The sequence below is a fragment of the Cherax quadricarinatus genome, chromosome 74 (assembly GCF_038502225.1).
Source record: "Cherax quadricarinatus isolate ZL_2023a chromosome 74, ASM3850222v1, whole genome shotgun sequence".
Classification (NCBI taxonomy): Eukaryota; Metazoa; Arthropoda; class Malacostraca; order Decapoda; family Parastacidae; genus Cherax; species Cherax quadricarinatus.
In genome coordinates this window covers 2,322,951-2,338,217 of record NC_091365.1, presented here as the reverse complement: position 1 = coordinate 2,338,217, position 15,267 = coordinate 2,322,951, and the positions used below count along the sequence as shown (strand labels likewise).

The window sequence follows — 15,267 nt, the reverse complement described above, 5'->3', positions numbered from 1 at the left end:
TCTTGAAGGCAGCCAGGGGTTTAGTGGCAATTCCCCTAATGCTTGATGGGAGGCTGTTGAACAGTTTTGGGCCCCGGACACTTATGGTGTTTTCTCTTAGTGTACCAATGGCGCCCCTACTTTTTATTGGCGGCATTTTGCATCGCCTGCCCAGTCTTTTACTTTCGTAGGGAGTGATTTCTGTGTGCAGATTTGGGACCATTCCTTCCAAGATTTTCCAAGTGTCACAGCACTTCTCAAATATAAAAAAATCACCAGAACTACAACAGTATATATTGCCACACAAACGTCAACTAACGTTATTATATTCACGGGGAAGCGCTAAACTTATAGTGGGTCATGTAGCACCAGGGAAATGTGATGTATTCAGGTTTCACCCAAGAAACCTGACCTTTTTCTCACAACACTGATTAAGAATAAAACAAGTCACACTATTGGAACAGTTCACTTAACACCAAGAAAAGTAACCTGAGGACGACCTGTATATAAGAACCATAACATTGATGCTAAAGAAAAGATATCTTTTTTATATTCGGTGATTATTAATATATGCACGATGGGGGAGAGGAGTGTTAGCTAATCCCGTAAAGGTCACAGAGTACCTGTAGACTCTGCTAGGACCTCTGAAGACAATGGGGGGTCCTTTAATTGTCTTCTCTGAGGATGAGGGTCCCCAGCAAAGTTCTAGAGGTATATATATATATATATATATATATATATATATATATATATATATATATATATATATTCATTATACATGTATATATTTTCGTCTCATACATGTGTAAATATTCCGTGTATGTGTTGCGTGTTCATTTGCTTGCGAGAGTGTTACTCTAAGGAATATCTTATGAAGTTACTTGTGATGCATATTAAGACTCTTTAATCACCGTCAGTATTAGACAAGAACATTGAGGAGTTTTTAACGTTTTGCAACATCTTGCAACACGAACAGTGAAGACACTGGTGCAGTGCAAGCTTTTATTGTGACAACGTTTCGCTCTGTGTAGAGCTTTATATAGAATAAAAGATACAAAATTGTGGATGAATTTGTTTTTTTTTAGTCGCGGAGAAGCGCCAGACCCGTAGGGCCATATAGGGAGTGGGAGGTAAGCAGGTTTGATTCAGGGAAGGGTAGGGAAGGAACGTAAAGTTAAAACTTATATGTGACCCCTTGATGTAAGCAAACCCATCCTCTGTGATTTAATGTGACAGGGAAACATTGCTATATTTTGTTTCCATCGTATTTATGTAATATTTCTGTAACTATCGTATAGAATAGTGCAGCAACATGCCACGAGGCCTGGTCGTGGACCGGGCCGCGGGGGCGTTAACCCCTGGAATACCCTTCAGGTAGACTCCAGGCAGGTAGACGAGTGTTTCCACAATATAACTATCATATAGAATATTGCAACAGGATACTGCGGGTGTTCAGCATATCGTGGGTGTTCCCACAATGTGACTATCGTATAGAATGGTGCAGCAACACAACACAGGTGTTCCCACAATATAACTATCATAGAATATTGCTATATCATACTGCGGGTGTTCAGCATATCGTGGGTGTTCCCGCAGTGTAACTGTCGTATAGAATAGTGCAGCAGCATACCGCGGATGTTCGCACAATATAACTATCGTATAGAACAGTGCAGTAGCATACGGAAAGTGTTCCTACATGCAGTTATCATATAGAATAGTACAGCAACATACCGCGGGTGTTCCCACAATATAACTATTATATAGAATATTGGAGTAGCACACCGCGGGTGTTCCCACAGTGTAACTATCGTAATAGTTACAGTTTAAGTGGGATAACAACACGCTCCTGATGTGTATAACATTATTTATAAAAATAAGTGTAAGATCTTACTGTAAACATCAACGTTTTCTGCCTCGTTCGTTTTCTATACTTACTTCCAGAACTGAGAGCAGTAGCTATCATATACATGCTGGAAGAATTTACCTTCAGAGCTGACAGTAGTAGCTATCATAGACGTGTTGGAAGAACTTACCTCCAGAGCTGACAGCAGTAGCTATCATGTACGTGCTGAAGAACTTACCTCCAGAGCTGACAGCAGTAGCTATCATATACGTGCTGGAAGAACTTACCTCCAGAGTTGACAGCAGTAGCAATCATAGACGTGGTGGAGGAACTTACCTTCAGAGCTGAGAGCAGTAGCTATCATGTACGTGCTGAAGAACTTACCTCCAGAGCTGACAGCAGTAGCTATCATGTACGTGCTGAAGAACTTACCTCCAGAGCTGACAGTAGTAGCTATCATAGACGTGTTGGAAGAACTTACCTCCAGAGCTGACAGCAGTAGCTATCAGAGAAATGGTGGAGGAAGTTGCTTTTCCATTTGCGGCATCAGAGTTGCTTCCTGTCTCCACTGTGTGGTTTGTCAATGGTTGTTTGATTGTTTCTGTGGTTACAATAGACCTTACCTTCGTCTACTGTTAATACGTACTTCTGCCACCTGTCAGCAGAGGGAGAGGTGGTGCTAGTGAAAAGAATGTACTTACCAAAATTGGATACATTACCAGTGTGCTAAAAAAATAATCCACCTCGTCTGACTTTTTTTTTTTTTTGGGGGGGGGGGAGTTATCACTATGTATGATAATTGTACTTATGTTTACCTGTGCCTAAATAAACTTACTTATGAGGGTGAGGAGAGAAGTGGGAAGGTTGGGGTGATGGGGAGGGAGGGGTAGTAGGCAGGAAAACACTCACAAGACTGCTTCACAAACTTGCGAAGGCACGGGAAACGCGTCAACATATTTTAAAGGCAATTTAATATCAGATATTATTTTTATCATTGTTTATGTACATCAGAGGTGATATGTGAGCGCTATAGACGAGGCACCAATACATATCTTGACGTTCCTAGTGAATAACTGTAAATTATATTGTTTATGGGTCGTGCACCCGGACAGGAAAATTTTAATGGGGAACAGTAATGATGATAATAATAATAATAATAATAATAATAATATGTCATTTGGAGCCAGATGTTAGTATCATGACGCCATCATCACAACTCGGGGCTGTAATATTGTTGGTAAAATTACAGACAATATGTTAGATAAAAGGACACAAGTGCAATTAATGTGGCGACGTTTCCATCTTTAGGGGCTTTGTCAAGCCTTGACAAAGCTCCTACACAGCGAAACGTTGTCACAGTAAAATGTCGCATTAGTTACACTTGCGTCATTTTACCTAACACAACTCTAGGTTGGAAAATAGATTCTTACATTCTTATTACAGATTCTTAGAGCAAAAACACTGTTATTTCATTCAAAAAGAGCTCTTATCATAAATTGATAAAGCTCTCCTTGGGCGAAACGTTGACTTAATAAAGGTATGGGGCGAGAATGAGCTGGTCTGATAGAGCTTTTCTGAACTCTGTAAGGACTCCAATTAGCTAGGGGAAACAGAGGCAGGCAGTGGTACTGGAAGCCTTAGGCACACGCAGCCCAATTATATACCTTTGATATACCTTTGAGTTTCGAGAGTTATCCTACTTCCGGAGCCCAGCCCTGGGCCAGGTTTGTCTGGTGCTTGCCTAGTCAACGAGGTTGTTGCTGCTGGCGACACGCTGGCCCACATATCCATCACAGCCTCCTGGTTTGTTCTGCCATTTGGAGGAGTTATTTGTCCAGTTTCCTCTTGAAGACTTCTACACCTGTCCCAGCAGTGTTTCTGATATCTTCTGGTAAGATGTTGAATAGTCTGGGACCATAGGAACACACACACACACACACACACACACACACACACACACACACACACACACACACACACACACACACACACACAGGAAGTATTTCTTCAGTCACAGAGTAGTCAGGAAGTAGAATAGTTTGGGCAGCGATGTAGTGGAGGCAGGATCCATTCACAGCTTTAAGCAGAGGTATGATAAAGCTAATGGTGCAGGGAAAATGACCCAGTAGAGGCCAGTGAAGAGGCGGGGCCAGGAGCTATGACTCGACCCCTGCAACCACAACAACTAGGTGAGTACAATACAGGCAGATAATAATGTAATTATAAGTAAGAAAAGAGCACTCTTGCCACAGATATATACGCTCTCTCTCTCTCTCTCTCTCTCTCTCTCTCTCTCTCTCTCTCTCTCTCTCTCTCTCTCTCTCTCTCTCTCCCATAGTTTTCTTTCATGTTTAACAACCAACAAAAGTCATCAAAAGTTTCATAACAGATATTTCAAGCAGCAAACCATACCACGGGAGGGAATAGAACCCGCGGTCAGAGAGTCTCAAAACTCCAGACAGTCGCGTTAGCCACTAGACCAGCTAGCCACAATAAGATTCATCCAACTAGGTATATTTCTACACCATAGGAAGGTTAGCATAGGCACCACTGTGACCACAAATGCAAGTTTTTACAGACGAATCTCCAGCTAGCGTGGCCGTGACGAACTCTAGCTCAAGTCCCCTCAATGCCGTCAACATGACTCACGAAATCGTAATGACACGATCCCGCCCGTGGTATGGTTTGGTTGCAATCGTGTCATTACGATTTCGTGAGTCATTTCAAGCAGCAGTTTGCATTGTTATCTGTAATTATTATTATTATTATTGTTGCTACAGTCAACAACTATTATTATTGCTCATGTAATGATAATAAATGATCATAATAATAATAATAATAAATTAAAAAATATTACAATTTGCCATCACTATTATTATTATTTTTATTGTTATTTGTGTCATTGTTATATTCAGTTTTGCTTTTGTTACTGTAATTGTCATTATCATTTGGCTTAATTTAATAAATAAATTAGTTATCAAAGAATTAACGTTAGATTCTTATTTGTTGAAACTAGTACCAGAGTGGGCCAGTGCATCATTCTAGTTACAGTACCAGAGTGGGCCAGTGTATCACTCTAGTTACAGTACCAGAGTGGGCCAGTGCATCATTCTAGTTACAGTACCAGAGTGGGCCAGTGTATCACTCTAGTTACAGTACCAGAGTGGGCCAGTGCATCATTCTAGTTACAGTACCAGAGTGGGCCAGTGCATCATTCTAGTTACAGTACCAGAGTGGGCCAGTGTATCATTCTAGTTACAGTACCAGAGTGGGCCAGTGTATCACTCTAGTTACAGTACCAGAGTGGGCCAGTGTATCATTCTAGTTACAGTGCCAGAGTGGGCCAGTGTATCATTCTAGTTACAGTGCCAGAGTGGGCCAGTGTATCATTCTAGTTACAGTACCAGAGTGGGGTGTATCATTCTAGTTACAGAGTGGGCCAGTGTATCACTAGTTACAGTGCCAGAGTGGGCCAGTGTATCACTCTAGTTACAGTACCAGAGTGGGCCAGTGTATCATTCTAGTTACAGTGCCAGAGTGGGCCAGTGTATCATTCTAGTTACAGTACCAGAGTGGGCCAGTGTATCATTCTAGTTACAGTGCCAGAGTGGGCCAGTGTATCATTCTAGTTACAGTACCAGAGTGGGCCAGTGTATCATTCTAGTTACAGTACCAGAGTGGGCCAGTGTATCACTCTAGTTACAGTGCCAGAGTGGGCCAGTGTATCATTCTAGTTACAGTACCAGAGTGGGCCAGTGTATCATTCTAGTTACAGTGCCAGAGTGGGCCAGTGTATCATTCTAGTTACAGTGCCAGAGTGGGCCAGTGTATCATTCTAGTTACAGTGCCAGAGTGGGCCAGTGTATCATTCTAGTTACAATGCCAGAGTGGGCCAGTGTATAATTCTAGTTACAGTGCCAGAGTGGGCCAGTGTATCACTAGTTACAGTGCCAGAGTGGGCCAGTGTATCACTCTAGTTACAGTGCCAGAGTGGGCCAGTGTATCACTCTAGTTACAGTGCCAGAGTGGGCCAGTGTATCACTCTAGTTACAGTGCCAGAGTGGGCCAGTGTATCACTCTAGTTACAGTGCCAGAGTGGGCCAGTGTATCACTCTAGTTACAGTACCAGAGGGGGCCAGTGTATCACTCTAGTTACAGTGCCAGAGTGGGCCAGTGTATCACTCTAGTTACAGTGCCAGAGTGGGCCAGTGTATCACTCTAGTTACAGTGCCAGAGTGGGCCAGTGTATCGCTCTAGTTACAGTGAGAGAGTGGGCCAGTGTATCACTAGTTACAGTGCTAGAGTGGGCCAGTGTATCACTCTAGTTACGCTGCCAGAGTGGGCCAGTGTATCACTAGTTACAGTGCCAGAGTGGGCCAGTGTATCACTGGTTACAGTTACAGTGCCAGAGTGGGCCAATGTATCACTTTCTCTAGTTACAGTGTCAGAGTGGGCAGTGTATCACTGTTTCTCTAGTTACAGTGTCAGAGTGGGCAGTGTATCACTGTTTCTCTAGTTACAGTGTCAGAGTGGGCAGTGTATCACTGTTGTTCTAACTACAGTGCCAAAGTGGGCCAGTGTATCACTGTTACTGTTACAGTGCCAGCGTGGGCCAGTGTATCACTGTTGATCTAGTTATAGTGCCAGAGTGGGCCAGTGTATCACTATTTCTCTAGTTACAGTGTCAGAGTGGGCAGTGTATCACTGTTTCTCTAGTTACAGTGTCAGAGTGGGCAGTGTATCACTGTTGTTCTAACTACAGTGCCAAAGTGGGCCAGTGTATCACTGTTACTCTGTTACAGTGCCAGAGTGGGCCAGTGTATCACTTGTTCTAACTACAGTGCCAGAGTGGGCTATGTGACCACTCCTCTAGAGTGCCAGAGTGGACCAATTAGAAGCTAAAACATAATACGCCAGACAGTGATGTAAATGGCTGGTGTTTGCTGTTTTTCTGTACTCGTGAACATATAACACATTAATATCACAGTATGTAACCACTGTGGGAAGAATTAAGCTTCAGTTCCAGCTTAATAATGGTTCAAGATGGACCGAAACGTTGTCTAAAATTCCTTCTCTAGACAGTGGGTTAGTTGTTAATTGTTCCATCCACTGTATTGTAACTTTGATTCTTCAGCTTCTGGTCCGCCTCCTCAGTCTTCAGTCGGATTGTTTGCCTATTCACAATCTAATAAATACTGTCGTGTTTGGTTTTAATATATATATATATATATATATATATATATATATATATATATATATATATATATATATATATATATATATATATATATATATATATATATATATATATATATATATATATATATATATATATATATGTATATATATGTATATATATATATATATATATATATATATATATATATATATATATATATATATAATATATATATATATATATATATATATATATATATATATATATATATATATATATATATATATATATATATATATATATATATATATATATATATATATATATATATATATATATATATATATATATATATATATATGTATATATATATATATATATATATATATATATATATATATATATATATATATATATATATATATATATATATATATATATATGTGTGTGTGTGTGTGTGTACTCACCTAGTTGAGGTTGCAGGGGTCGAGTCCGAGCTCCTGGCCCCGCCTCTTCACTGATCGCTACTAGGTCACTCTCCTTGAACCGTGAGCTTTATCATACCTTTGCTTAAAGCTATGTATGGATCCTGCCTCCACTACATCGCTTCCCAAACTATTCCACTTCCTGACTACTCTGTGGCTGAAGAAATACTTCCTAACATCCCTGTGATTCATCTGTGTCTTCAACTTCCAACTGTGTCCCCTTGTTATTGTGTCCAATCTCTGGAACATCCTGTCTTTGTCCACCTTGTCAATTCCTCTCAGTATTATGAATGTCGTTATCATGTCCCCCCTATCTCTCCTGTCCTCCAATGTCGTCAGGTTGATTTCCCTTAACCTCTCCTCGTAGGACATACCTCTTAGCTCTGGGACTAGTCTTGTTGCAAACCTTTGCACTTTCTCTAGTTTCTTCACGTGCTTGGCTAGGTGTGGGTTCCAAACTGGTGCCGCATACTACAATATGGGCCTAACGTACACGGTGTACAGGGTCCTGAACGATTCCTTATTAAGGTGTCGGAATGCTAGGCGCCCATATGCTGCAGCCGTTATTTGGTTGATGTGTGCTTCAGATGTGCCTGGTGTTATACTCACCCCAAGATCTTTTTCCTTGAGCGAGGTTTGTAGTCTGTGTGTGTGTGTGTGTGTGTGTGTGTGTGTGTGTGTGTGTGTGTGTGTGTGTGTGTGTGTGTGTGTGTGTGTGTGTGTGTGTGTGTGTGTGTGTGGTGCCGAATAGGTAAAACTGGTCAAGTAGCAGGAACTCGTTTAAAATTAAGTCCTTTCTAAAATTTTCTGTTATGCGTTTAAAGATATATTTTTTTCAATTTTGTTAATGTAAAAATTAATAATTTTTGTACCAAAAGAACCTTAGAAAACTTACCTAACCTTATTATAACAAGCGCAAATTAATTTACCCTAATCCAACTAAATATATGTTCGGTTAAGTTTAAAATAATTTAATAATAAACAAACACAGTGAAATATATTTTTTTCGCTAGGTTCGGAATGATTTTTGCTAAATTATTGCATACACAAATTTTCGCTTGCCTTATTCGGCAAGAAGAGCGTTGTTATTTAAGCCAAAAGCACAAGTTTTACCTGTTCGGCACGACATTATATATATATATATATATATATATATATATATATATATATATATATATATATATATATATATATATATATATATATATATATATATATATATATATATAACGGCGAAATTATTGACAAACATTATTTCTCAGTCCACAGCAGGATTCGAACCAGTACATATTGCATCAGTGTACGCAGTACTTTATCTGCAGTCTGGCTGTGTAGACAAAGTACTGTGTTCACTGACGCAGAATGTAAAGGTTCGAATCCTGCTGTGGACTGAGATATAATGTTTATATATAAACATTATAATGGTTTCAACTTCATTTTTATGTTGGACAGCTATAGCCTTTGCAAGGTGTCTCTTCGCTACCACTTGTGTTTATACCAACACTGTTATTATGTCCTGGGTCATTCAAGGATTATCGTCTGAGTATCAGTGGTCCTGTGCAGTATCTAGTTAAGTCCGCTAATTGCACTCTCTCCGTCCTGTTCTTAAAAGACTGTACTGTTTTTGTTCTTACTTCGAGAGGTATTGTGTTCCAATATTCTGTAAGTCTTTTACATTAGTGTTGCATAATTTAGAGTTTCTTGCCATTTTTTTATAATATTGACTCACTTTTCTCTTCAAAATTAATTGTTTATATTTGAAGATTGTCAAATTGGCTTCGTTTTACTTCGTTTTCAAAATCAAAGTGAAATCACTTCATGATCCGTTTTCCAATGATCACATCAAGGTCAATAGAGGATAGCGGGTTTCAAAAATTTGTACGTTCATGTTCTATATTGATATAACGAACATACACAAGTTTAACGCTTCTTCTACATCGAAGAACATAGCTATGGAGTGTTTTCTGTCTTTTTTTTTATTAAATTTATTCTAAAAATTGGCCATTTTAGATTCAATTTCGCCTCGAGATTATTTATGTAATTTATGAAAAAAGGACTCAGGGAGTACCAGTCTTTGTGGTACTGCACTTGTTACGTCCAGCATGTTGTGTCCCGTAGCTCGATTGCTAGTACCCAGCGCACACCCTGAGGGGCCGGGGGGTCGATTCCCTGTACGGATGGAAACATTAGGAATGTGTTTCTTCAAGACACCTGCGGTCCATGTTTACCCATATTAAAATAAGTACCTGGGTGTTAGTCGACTGGTGTGTGTCGCATCCTGGGATAAAATTGATCTAATTTGCCCAAAATGCTCTGCATAACAAGAGGCTTTCTATATAGTAGTATGTCACTGATGTCAGATAGGCTTTGTATACCTTGTATTATCTACTTGTAGAAATAAATATTATTTTATTATTAGTATTATTATTATTATTATTATTATTATTATTATTATTATTATTATTATCGAGAGTCACTCACTGTAGCCTCATGGTAAGCCAGGGGTTGATCCAAGCCTTAGGCTTGTTTCCATCACCATGCGTCTTAATTTAAGCCAACAACGGACGAAATGGCGGACTGCCAACTAGTATGAAGACAAAGACAAGCTACACAACAAGCTTTTATTGTTACAACGCTTTTGGTCTGTGTAGAGCTTTATCAAGTGAAGACTTGATAAAGCTCTACAGAGTGAAACGTTATCCAAATACAAACTTGTTCTGCAACTTGTCTTTACTCTGTGGGTAGTACGCCCCTCAAGGAAGGTTCCTTGATGTTGGTGAGGGGCTCTTGATTTAGGGAATTGGATCCGTGCTCCAGTTCCCCGAATTAAGCCTGAATGCCTTCCACATCCCACCCCTCCAGGCGCTGTATAATCCTCCGGGTTTAGCGCTTCCCCCTTGATTACAATAATAATAATAAATGTGGATAGTACGTCATAATGGTAATGCAATAGCAGATGCTAAACAAAATTTCTTCCAACCTTCCTATTAAATAACAATGCGCCTTTTTCAATAGATAATTCCATTTATCTAACATGACTCACGAAATCGTAATGACACGATTGCAAACAAACAATACCATGGGTGGGGTTAGAACCCGCGATCAGAGAGGCACTAAACTCCAGACCGTCGCGTTGGCCACTGGCTAATGCGACGGTCTGAAGTTATGTGACTCTCGGATCGCGAGTTCTAACCCCACCCGTGGTATGGTCTGTTTACATTTTCTAGCGGAGAGTATGGGTGGCGAGACTAGAGAACCTCAACTGTTTATATTGAAGAACAGGTGCCTGGATGAAGGTTAGTCTTATTCAGGAGCTATGAACTTATGTAGACAGTTAAGAAATTGGTCTTCAGTCTTTTTCTATAAAAAGGAAACAGACATCCTCCATTCGCAGCTGCACATGTGATTCACTGTTGTGATAACGGAAAAATATTCAGAGGTTTAACAAACGGAGAAAAACTTGCATTTAATATTAAAACCATATAAACAATTTTATTTAGATAGTAAGATAATACTTCGTATTACCTGCGGTAATAGTTCGTGAGGATGTTCAGTATATTAACTCCCTTTGTATGGGCATTTTTTAGTTACAGTGTTCGCACACACTTCAACATTTTTATGAATGGGTTGTCCACAAATTAAATTTAAATTTATCTTTGTTAATTCTCTAACTACGGGCAGCCATTTTAGATACAGTGGCCCAAGCATCATTTATCAATTTATTAATTCTAATTTTAATGCTAAATACTTTATGTGAGTTGTACTTTCAGGGAGTTCCAAACAAGAATATATGAATATAGAGGAATATCGTATATAATCTTTAATAAAGTAGCTAAATCTCCATTTTCACCCATAAGTCTACGTTCTTAGACTAAAGATTTGTACTATTTGGTAATGACTAAAATGATAGCAAAGGCACAAAGAATTTTAGAGTTTGTGTAATAGTTTTTGAGTTTTAAGACACTCTTGATCGCGGGTTCTATCCCCACCCGTGGTATGGTTTTTTTCTTTTTCAGAACTGATCCTAACGAAAGTGTATCCGTAGATGCATTATTTACGTTGAAATAATTCTCTATTTTTTTCTTATTCAGTTGACCTCGAGGTGTCCAGTGATTGCACGTAGTCAGTACCTGCCTGACTCCACCTGAGCTAACATACTCTCCTCTGTCTGTTCTTTTAGCCTTTTTCACTGTTTTAACTATTATTTATAACCTGCAACAAATCTGACCTTATATACCATGGTGCACAATACACAAATAACCCGCACATAGGAGAGAGTAGCTTACGAGAGATGTTTCGGTCCGACTTAGACCGAGTTATTTGTGTATTGTTCCAGCTACGGTATTCTGCCTTTTTGTTCTTCGAACCATAGTGAAAACACTGCTAAAATGTCCCTCTAAGCGCTCTTTCCCTTTGGGCTGAAAGTATTTACAGAAATTTTTTTTACTATGTTTTCACATAGCGGTGATCTTAAATATTTATTTCACGAATTTATTGTGTTGCTAAGTAGGTATATCTGTGAAACTTGCAAATGCAAAAACGCCTGTTCGGTTCCCAGTAATTCTTATACAATTTGTTGCTTTCATGACATGATGAGATTCCATTTTAGCGATCGCGTGAGGTGCACGCGCACACTCAGATCAAGGAGGATGAGTTCAATGCACACTGTACACACAATACATAATGAGAGAAGAGGTGAAAAAACTACTGAGCTACTGTAGATACCTTCAAAACAGATCAGACATCTCACCGTGGGTCCTCAGAGAGGGAGTAAAAGATTTGTGTGAACCACTAGCCGCAATCTTCAACACGTCAGTTGAAGAGGGCATTTACAGGTGTGGCAAACAGCGAATGTAGTCCCGATATGTAAGAAAAGGAACAGAGAGGTAGCATTAAACTGCAGGCCAGTGTCACTAACATAAGCAACAGCCAGCACGGTAAATCTTGTCTCTCAAATTTACTACATTTGGGAAACAGGCAAGAGAGAGAGTGAGGGATGGGTGAACTGTATAGTTTCGATTGTAAGGTGTTCGATACGGTACCTCACAAAAGACTGCCATAAAACTTGAGGAGCAGGCAGGAGGAACAAATAAAGCGTTATAATGGATTAAGGAACCCCTTAACAAAAAGAAAACGACAGGTTATAACGCCTGGGATCCCGCAAGGCTCAGTAATTGAACCAGCAGTTTCTTGTGTACATACACGACCTGACAAGAAATCGAGTCACGTGTCCCTCTTCGCAGATTACGTGAAACTAATGAGGAAATACAAACAGGAGCATGCCAGGAAAGACTACAAATGGATCTGGAGAAGCTGTAGAATTGGTCTGACAAGCGACTCTTCAGCAAATGCAAAGCTGTAATCATTCTTCCTGTAACATTCCATACCTTCTGCCAAGCCTCGGCTCCCGTAGCTTTGGGTTTGCGGACCCCCGTGCTGCTCGCCAGCTCAGGAGACACTCCTCTGTGCCCGGCCTCATTCTACAGCTGACCTTCGTTCCTTTCACATCTCCCTCTACATAGATCTGGGCCTGACTCCCACTACACGCTCAGCCTGGTGTTACCCATCGCAATAAACTTACTGCAGTCAGCCGTGCCTTCGCCTCCATTCCTGCTCTGCTACCTAACACATCAAGCTACCAAGTTTGTCATTCCTAAGCACAGACAAGATGGTCTATCCTAACAAGAGCTTCAACAACCCCACCAGACAAAGCTATGAAACGCAGGAAGGGGCAGAGACGACTGAAACAGTACAGGCTAGAGGAACGAAAGGCTGCAAACCTTCTTGAAAGATAAGAACCTCGGAGTTAGCATAGTTTTGCGTATTTCACCTGAGACACATCAACGGATGTGTGCATCAGGCGACGTCAACTGGTGTCGTGAGGCTTCATAACACTATACACGGAATATGTCAGGCCAATCTGCATCTGGTAAAATATGAAAAAGTTTGCGAGGAGACTAGTTCCAGAGCTGAGGGTTATGAGCTGTGAGAGCCGAGAGAAGCTAAACCTGACGACATTAGAGGACAGGACAAAGCGTAACATAATTACGACATTCAAAATAGTGAGAGGAAGTGACAAGGTGAGTCTTGGAGAGATGTGCCTCAGGTACACGAGGGCACAGTTGGAACTCGAAAAAACACAGAGCAGTCACAGGAATGTTAGGAAATATTTTTTAGCCTTACAGTGGTCAGGAAATAGAAAGACGTAGGCAGCAAAGTGGTAGAGACAGGATACATACATCGTTTTATGAATAGGTATGACAGGAGAGGGAACCCAGTAGCGACCAGCGAAGAGGCGGGCCCAGGAGCTGAGACTCGACCACTGTAACCACGAATAGGTGAACACACATAACATTTGCCTTATATATATATATATATATATATATATATATATATATATATATATATATATATATATATATAAATATATATATATACATGTATATATATATATTATATATATATGTATATATACATTATATATATATATATATATATATATATATATTATACATATATATATATATATATATATATATATATATATATATATATATATATATATATATATATATATATAAAGGCAAATGTTATTTAATTCATATGTAATATAATATGTAATTGCTGTAATCGTTAAAGAGTAAAGACGCAGGTAAGATGATACTAGCGCAAGTATACATGAGTGTTACTGAGAACCTTGCAGAGTGCTGCTTTCTGTATTGATTACCTGGTATTACTACTCGCCTTCGTAAGTCACCAACTCACCGCATCTCCTTATTTCTCTACAAGTCATATTAGGAGAAACATTTGAAAGAAAAAAATGACTTTTTTGTGTGGAATAACCATTTTGTAGACAGGAAGTAAAGTTGGAAATGTTGATATATTCGTGGAATCAGTGATAGTGTAAGGTTCAAATAGCGCGCGCTGATGCTGTTGTGACGAGTGCTGCCACCTACCATAAACAACATGCTCGTAAGTTTGACAACTTTGCGGAAATTAGCTTTAATTCGACTCACCACCTATCTGATAAGAAGCCTTATATGCTCAAGTATCTACTGAAGAACTGGATTCGTGAATTAAATCCTTATAACAAAGAAATAACGTGATTTATGGCTTGGTTCACCGGGTACGGTACGCCATGTTAGATCGGATGCTTAGTGAGACAAAGATGCTGGGCAAGTATTTCTGCCTATTAATAATAGTTCCACCACAAGAGGCTAACTCAGATTATTGTATCCTGATCTTGATAGTCTTATGCTACTTTGTATATACACATACCTTCGTAAAATGAGACGTGAAGTCCGAAAATAATGATGAAATCCCGTCGTTCGTGAATGTACCGTACAACACTGTGGAGGAGGAGCCGACTGGCATGCACCGCCCTCCTGGCTGTGACATCACCAAGAAACGCCTATAATGCGACGACGTCACAAAGTTCCGCCTATATTTACGATGACGTCACTTCGAGGCTCCGCCCTCCACCAGATGACATCCCAAGACGGACAGGAACGTTTAGATTCTGACAACCTGGTGCAGCGGGAGGATGTGCCGCCATGCGAGCCGCACACTGGCATGGTTTTAGGTGGTGTTGCAAGGGTTAACTTGCAATATTCAGTGTGGTTGCAATAGGCATGTGCATGTTCAGTGGATACATGTTGGATACACAATGTGTCAGTGAGTGTAGAAGCATAAATTTAACGATGATGCTGTGAGCAAGTGCGTATGTACTTCGGAGTTGGAGATTGCAATAGTTTGGTATTGTTGGAAGTGTCATTGTTGCA

At 39.8% G+C, this 15,267-nt stretch overlaps 1 protein-coding gene across 2 annotated transcripts in view; it reads right to left on the bottom strand.

The window, feature by feature from the left end:
* LOC128700152 (uncharacterized) overlaps nucleotides 1–14,846 on the bottom strand; it is a 34,301-nt gene extending 19,455 nt beyond the window's left edge. The window contains exon 1 of one of the 2 annotated variants that reach the window (XM_053793127.2): nucleotides 14,765–14,846. The gene's annotated coding sequence lies outside the window, so the exon portion shown is untranslated. Of the gene's footprint in view, nucleotides 1–2,303; nucleotides 2,434–14,764 lie in introns of those variants that run through there. The other variant, XM_053793128.2, reaches the window with a different exon arrangement.
* Nucleotides 14,847–15,267: the final 421 nt, after the last annotated feature.